Below are 7,547 nucleotides of genomic sequence, written 5' to 3'. Positions count from 1 at the left end.
TAAGGATACACTGTATCGTATTTAAGGATACACCTTGAAAGGAATATCTTTCAGCTTCATGTTGGACCGAATCGCAAACTGAATAAGTACGCGTAAATACGTTTACAATGTTACCAGCATGAAACTAAAAACTATTCCTATCATTGCTTTTAATTAATTTCTTATTACAACAGAAAAACAAAAACCAATGTACATTGTATAAACAAACGAATCAATTACGGATTATTTTTTAAAATCACTGCGTTCAAAACGTACGTGACGTCACAGACAGCTGTTTCGCGCAACATTCAGCATATGGGAAAATGTATTCGTGAGCAGGTCTCGTCACTTTCGAAAGAAAAATGTGCAGTTGTGAAACAAAGAAGGACACAGCAATCTAGAGGTTGTAAGCTAAGAAAAGCCAGTGATGAAATAACCGGAGTCCCACACGTAGAGCAGCATATCTACGTGACAAATCTTTTGTTTACATTGTGCGTCATGCCCAGTAGTGATATTATGGTGTTCCGTTAGGGCCTAATTTCTAATATCGCTCCTTCGCCCTAAACGCCAAAGAGCGAAAACACGATGGCGAAGGAGCGATTGAACTTCGCTCATTCGCCATCGTTTTTTCGCTCCTTTACCATCGTATTTTCGAACGCAAAGGAGCGAAGAAGCCAAGCAGCGAAAATACGATGACAAAGGAGCGAAAACACGATGGCGAAGGAGCGATGGAACTTCACTCCTTCGCCATCGTGTTTTCGCTTCTTCACTCCTTCGCTTCTTCGCTCCTTCGTCATCGCGTTTTCGCGATATTGGAAATTTGGTCCGAACGGAACACCATAGTGAAATAGTGCCTGGCATTTTCGTCCGCAATTCAGTATGTACCATGACAAGCCCATCCCGGGTAATTGTTTTATTTTTCCTCTTGTATTAAAATAGCTAACGTTGTTGTAGTTCGCTTTTGTTTACAACAGTAAATGACAGTGAGCGTAAACAATAATACTAGTAATAATGAGGAATTCCATTCACGAAAAACGGCAGTAGTTCCTCTAGGTGGCGCATTGACATTGACTCCTGGAATATTTATCTATAGATAGGGCGGATCAGGTTGACGAATAGGAACGCAGCATTCTGTATACGATCAGAAAAAAGACTATTATATTGTATGATCACCTATATTTCAGATACACTGTATTATGTGACGGATACACTGTTATTGTATGATACATCGATATTGTATGATACAAAGTATTGTATGATACACTGTAATGTAGGATACACGGTATTGTATGATACACGGTATTGTATGATACTCGGTATTGTAGGATACACTGTATTGTATGATACACTGTAATGTAGGATACACTGTATTGTATGATACACTGTATTGTATGATACTCGGTATTGTATGATACACGGTATTGTATGATACACGATATTGTATGATACACGGTATTGTATGACACACTGTATTATATGATACACGGTATTGTAGGATACATCGTATTGTACGATACACGGTATTGTAGGATACACGGTATTGTATGATACACTGTATTGTATGATACACGATATTGTATGAAACACGGTATGGTATGATACACGGTATGATATGATACACGGTATGGTATGATACACGGTATGGTATGATACACGGTATGATATGATACACGGTATTGTATGATACACGGTATTGTATGATACACGGTATCGTATGATACACTGTATTGTATGATACACTGTACTGTATGATACACTGTACTGTATGATACACTGTATTGTATGATACACGGTATGATATGATACACGGTATGATATGATACACGGTATTGTATGATACACTGTACTGTATGATACACTGTACTGTATGATACACTGTACTGTATGATACACTGTACTGTATGATACACTGTACTGTATGATACACTGTATTGTATGATACACGGTATGATATGATACACTGTACTGTATGATACACGGTATGATATGATACACGGTATGGTATGATACACGGTATGATATGAAACACGGTATGATATGATACACTGTATTGTATGATACACGGTATGATATGATACACGGTATTGTATGATACACAGTATGATATGAAACACGGTATGGTATGATACACAGTATGATATGAAACACGGTATGATATGATACACGGTATTGTATGATACACTGTATTGTATGATACACAGTATGATATGAAACACGGTATGATATGATACACGGTATTGTATGATACACGGTATCGTATGATACACGATATTGTATGATACACTGTATTGTATGATACACGGTATGATATGATACACGGTATGATATGAAACACGGTATGATATGATACACGGTATTGTATGAAACACGGTATGATATGATACACGGTATTGTATGATACACTGTATTGTATGATACACTGTACTGTATGATACACTGTACTGTATGATACACGGTATGATATGATACACGGTATGATATGATACACGGTATGGTATGATACACGGTATGATATGATACACGGTATGGTATGATACACGGTATGATATGATACACGGTATGATATGATACACGGTATGGTATGATACACGGTATGATATGATACACGGTATGGTATGATACACGGTATGGTATGATACACGGTATCGTATGATACACTGTATTGTATGATACACTGTACTGTATGATACACTGTACTGTATGATACACTGTATTGTATGATACACGGTATGATATGATACACTGTATTGTATGCCACACTGTATTGTATGATACACTGTATTATATGAAACACGATATTGTATGATACACGATATTGTTTGATACACAGTATTGTATGATACATTGTATTGTATGATACACGATATTGTATGATACACGGTATTGTAGGATACACGGTATTGTATGATACACTGTATTGTATGATACTCGGTATTGTAGGATACACTGTAATGTAGGATACACGGTATTGTATGATACACTGTAATGTATGATACACGGTATTGTATTATACTCGGTATTGTATGATACACTGTATGGTATGATACACGATATTGTATGATACACGGTATTGTAGGATACACGGTATTGTATGATACACTGTATTGTATGATACTCGGTATTGTATGATACACTGTAATGTAGGATACACGGTATTGTATGATACACTGTAATGTATGATACACTAAATTGTATGATACACTGTATTGTATGATACACGGTATTGTATGATAGACGGTATTGTATGATACACGGTTTTTGTATTATCCTCGGTATTGTATGATACACGGTATTGCATGATACACTGTATTGTATGATACACGGTATTGTATGATAGACGGTATTGTATGATACACGGTATTGTATGATTCTCGGTATTGTATGATACACGGTATTGTATGATACACGGTTTTTGTATTATCCTCGGTATTGTATGATACACGGTATTGCATGATACACTGTATTGTATGATACACGGTATTGTATGATAGACGGTATTGTATGATTCTCGGATTGTATGATACACGGTATTGTATGATACACGGTATTGTATGATACACGGTATTGTATGATATACGGTATTGTATGATACACGGTATTGTATGATATACGGTATTGTATGATACACTGTATTGTATGATACTCGGTATTGTATGATACACTGTAATGTAGGATACACGGTATTGTATGATACACTGTAATGTAGGATACACGGTATTGTATGATACACTGTAATGTATGATACACTAAATTGTATGATACACTGTATTGTATGATACACGGTATTGTATGATAGACGGTATTGTATGATACACGGTTTTTGTATTATCCTCGGTATTGTATGATACACGGTATTGCATGATACACTGTATTGTATGATACACGGTATTGTATGATAGACGGTATTGTATGATACACGGTATTGTATGATTCTCGGTATTGTATGATACACGGTATTGTATGATACACGGTTTTTGTATTATCCTCGGTATTGTATGATACACGGTATTGCATGATACACTGTATTGTATGATACACGGTATTGTATGATAGACGGTATTGTATGATACACGGTATTGTATGATATACGGTATTGTATGATACACGGTATTGTATGATATACGGTATTGTATGATACACGGTATTGTAGGATACACGGTATTGTATGATACACGGTATTGTAGGATACACTGTATTGTATGATACACGGTATCGTATGATACACGATATTGTATGATACACGGTATTGTATGATACACGGTATTGTATTATACTCGGTATTGTATGATACACGGTATTGTATTATACCCGGTATTGTATGATACACGGTATTGTATGATACACTGTATTGTATGATATACGGTATTGTAAGATACACGGTATTGTCTGATACACTGTATTGTATGATACACTGTATTGTATGATACACGGTATTGTATGATACACGTATTGTATGATACTCGGTATTGTATGATACACGGTATTGTATGATACACGGTATTGTATGATATACGGTATTGTATGATACACTGTATTGTATGATATACGGTATTGTAAGATACACGGTATTGTCTGATACACGGTATTGTATGATACACGGTATTGTATGATACACGGTATTGTATGATACTCGGTATTGTATGATACACGGTATTGTATGATACACGGTATTGTATGATACACGTATTGTATGATACACGGTATTGTATGATATACAATTGTACTGTATAGTAGGATTTACCATATTGTAGGATAAACAGACTGTAGGTGATATCGTATTGTAGGATTTGCTGTATTGAAGGATACACCGTGTTGTAGGATGTACTGCTATACATAGGGATATTTTGTACCGATGATTTTCATGCACTTTCTTTTGTTATAAATTATAACTACTGGTACTCGGGAGAGTACGACACCGGAATGGCTACCTCGGGTCCCTGGATCGATCCCTTGTCCTTGTTACGTACCGTGAAGAAAATAAGGTAACATTCTGTCGTTAAATGGAATTATTTATACATGAGTATGTTTTATGTAAATCGCCAAATCTTCTGCCAGTAAAATAAAATAAAACAAGAGGCCCAATGGGCCTGTATCGCTCACCTGGCTCTACAGCAACTTTGAAGTTGATTGAAGTCATTTCTAAAGATACTATGTTGATTACCTCTTTATTCAAATATCATTGTAAGCTAGTTTTATTCATATTAAAAATTTTCTAGTCCTTCATTCCAGCATTCTATTGGCCTAATATCAGGTCTTCGAGGCTCTTGGCTATCGCAAAATTATTGTTTACAGATTTGAGCCGATTTCACCCCTGTGACCTTGAATGTAGGTCAAGGTCATTTATTTGAACAAAATTGGTAGTGCTTCACCCCAGCATGCTACAGGCCTAATATCAAGTCCCTGGGCCTCTTGGTTATTGAGAAGAAGTCGTATGAAGATTATAGCCTATTTGACCCATGTGACCTTGAATGAAGGTCAAGGTCATTTATTTGAACAAACTTTGTAGCCCTTCACCCCAGCATGCTACAGGCCCAATATCAAGTCCCTGGCCCTCTTGGTTATTGAGAAGAAGTCGTTTGAAGATTACAGCCTATTTGACCCATGTGACCTTGAATGAAGGTCAAGGTCATTTATTTGAACAAACTTTGTAGCCCTTCACCCCAGCATGCTACAGGCCCAATATCAAGTCGCTGGGCCTCTTGGTTATTGAGAAGAAGTCGTTTGAAGATTATAGCCTATTTGACCCATGTGACCTTGAATGAAGGTCAAGGTCAATTATTTGAACAAACTTTGTAGCCCTTCACCCCAGCATGCTACAGGCCCAATATCAAGTCCCTGGGCCTCTTGGTTATTGAGAAGAAGTCGTTTGAAGATTATAGCCTATTTGACCCATGTGACCTTGAATGAAGGTCAAGGTCATTTATTTGAACAAACTTTGTAGCTCTTTACCCCAGCATGCTACAGGCCAAATATCAAGTCCATGGGCCTCTTGGTTATTGAGAAGAAGTCGTTTGAAGATTATAGCCTATTTGACCCATGTGACCTTGAATGAAGGTCAAGGTCATTTATTTGAACAAACTTTGTAGCCCTTCACCCCAGCATGCTACAGGCCCAATATCAAGTCCCTGGGCCTCTTGGTTATTGAGAAGAAGTCGTTTGAAGATTATAGCCTATTTGACTCATATGACCTTGAATGAAGGTCAAGGTCATTTATTTGAACAAAGTTTGTAGCCCTTCACCCCAGCATGCTACAGGCCAAATATCAAGTCCATGGGCCTCTTGGTTATTGAGAAGAAGTCGTTTGAAGATTATAGCCTATTTGACCCATTTGACCTTGAATGAAGGTCAAGGTCATTTATTTGAACAAACTTTGTAGCCCTTCACCCCAGCATGCTACAGGCCCAATATCAAGTCCCTGGGCCTCTTGGTTATTGAGAAGAAGTCGTTTGAAGATTATAGCCTATTTGACTCATATGACCTTGAATGAAGGTCAAGGTCATTTATTTGAACAAACTTTGTAGCCCTTCACCCCAGCATGCTACAAGCCCAATATCAAGTCCATGGGCCTCTTGGTTATTGAGAAGAAGTCGTTTGAAGATTATAGCCTATTTGACCCATGTGACCTTGAATGAAGGTCAAGGTCAATTATTTGAACAAACTTTGTAGCCCTTCACCCCAGCATGCTACAGGCCCAATATCAAGTCCCTGGGCCTCTTGGTTATTGAGAAGAAGTCGTTTGAAGATTATAGCCTATTTGACCCATGTGACCTTGAATGAAGGTCAAGGTCATTTATTTGAACAAACTTTGTAGCTCTTTACCCCAGCATGCTACAGGCCAAATATCAAGTCCATGGGCCTCTTGGTTATTGAGAAGAAGTCGTTTGAAGATTATAGCCTATTTGACCCATGTGACCTTGAATGAAGGTCAAGGTCATTTATTTGAACAAACTTTGTAGCCCTTCACCCCAGCATGCTACAGGCCCAATATCAAGTCCCTGGGCCTCTTGGTTATTGAGAAGAAGTCGTTTGAAGATTATAGCCTATTTGACTCATATGACCTTGAATGAAGGTCAAGGTCATTTATTTGAACAAAGTTTGTAGCCCTTCACCCCAGCATGCTACAGGCCAAATATCAAGTCCATGGGCCTCTTGGTTATTGAGAAGAAGTCGTTTGAAGATTATAGCCTATTTGACCCATTTGACCTTGAATGAAGGTCAAGGTCATTTATTTGAACAAACTTTGTAGCCCTTCACCCCAGCATGCTACAGGCCCAATATCAAGTCCCTGGGCCTCTTGGTTATTGAGAAGAAGTCGTTTGAAGATTATAGCCTATTTGACTCATATGACCTTGAATGAAGGTCAAGGTCATTTATTTGAACAAACTTTGTAGCCCTTCACCCCAGCATGCTACAAGCCCAATATCAAGTCCATGGGCCTCTTGGTTATTGAGAAGAAGTCGTTTGAAGATTATAGCCTATTTGACCCATGTGACCTTGAATGAAGGTCAAGGCCATTTATTTGAACAAACTTTGTAGCCCTTCACCCCAGCATGCTACAGGCCCAATAT

This window comes from Pecten maximus, chromosome 7, assembly GCF_902652985.1.
Source record: "Pecten maximus chromosome 7, xPecMax1.1, whole genome shotgun sequence".
In the NCBI taxonomy this organism is placed as follows: Eukaryota; Metazoa; Mollusca; class Bivalvia; order Pectinida; family Pectinidae; genus Pecten; species Pecten maximus.
Note: the sequence above shows the minus strand (reverse complement) of the source record.